The sequence below is a fragment of the Octopus bimaculoides genome, chromosome 9, assembly GCF_001194135.2.
Source record: "Octopus bimaculoides isolate UCB-OBI-ISO-001 chromosome 9, ASM119413v2, whole genome shotgun sequence".
In the NCBI taxonomy this organism is placed as follows: domain Eukaryota; kingdom Metazoa; phylum Mollusca; class Cephalopoda; order Octopoda; family Octopodidae; genus Octopus; species Octopus bimaculoides.
Genome location: NC_068989.1, coordinates 1,851,812 through 1,852,995, shown reverse-complemented (window position 1 = coordinate 1,852,995; position 1,184 = coordinate 1,851,812).

Sequence of the window (1,184 nt, the reverse complement as noted above, 5' to 3'; positions counted from 1 at the left end):
GCAGAGGTCTCTTTTCCTGGTAGAGGTCTCTTTTCCTGGCAGAGGTCTCTTTTCCTGGCAGAGGTCTCTTTTCCTGGTAGAGGTCTCTTTTCCTGGCAGAGGTCTCTTTTCCTGGCAGAGGTCTCTTTCCCTGGCAGAGGTCTCTTTTCCTGGTAGAGGTCTCTTTTCCTGGTGGTGCGTAGAAGATAAAAGAGAGCCACTGCATAAGATAGACCCTTGTCTTGCACAGGATTAACAAACATAGCGGATGGTCGACGCAGATCTCTTGCATTTATTTGCGGAACTGATTCCGAAGTTGGTTTGTCATTATTTGGGAAGCTTTAATCAGTAGCTGGCTCTGTGTGTGTGTGTGTGTTTGAGTGAGTGCGTGTGCGTGTATGTTTCTGTGATTGTGCCTCGGCGCGTAGTTGTTTGATCATAGTTGTAATGATGATGGTGTTGTGATGGTGGTCTCTTCTGATCTGCAAATATATAACAGAAATAATAATAATAGTAGTAGTAGTAGTAGTAGTAGTAGTAGTAGTAGTAGTAGTAGTAGTAATAATAATGTTAGGAACTTTTCTTTTCCAACAGTTTAATCTGTTGTGCGTATATGAAATAATAATAATAATAATAATAATAATAATAATAATAATAATAATAATAATAATAATAGCAACAGCAACAACAATATAATGTGATATATGTATATATATATTCACATACATACACACATCCAAACACATACATATATGTACACATACTCATATTGAATGGTGATATCCAAGCAGCCAATTGAGGACAAAGATATCTGTTATCAGGCGCCCTTGGATAAATAACAAACGAACCTTCGGAATGCAGCTGTATAAACCATTTAAACAGAGCCCAGAGTTAACGATAATGTTGGCAAGGAACGAAGCCTTTTGGATTAACGATCGGACCATTATTATCCCCCTCCTTCGTGCCACACATACATAATTCATGCATCCACGAATTCCCGCATATATATACGCGCACCCATACACGCATATATATATATATATATATATATATATACAAGAATAAGGGCAGAGAATCGTCAATTAATAATAGAATTAATAATTAACAATTCTGCCAAGTAGTTCAGTATGAAAAAAACCTTTATCGGTAAGACTATTTATCATTATAAATATACAGGGATTAGCAATTGAGTTGCTTCTCCAACA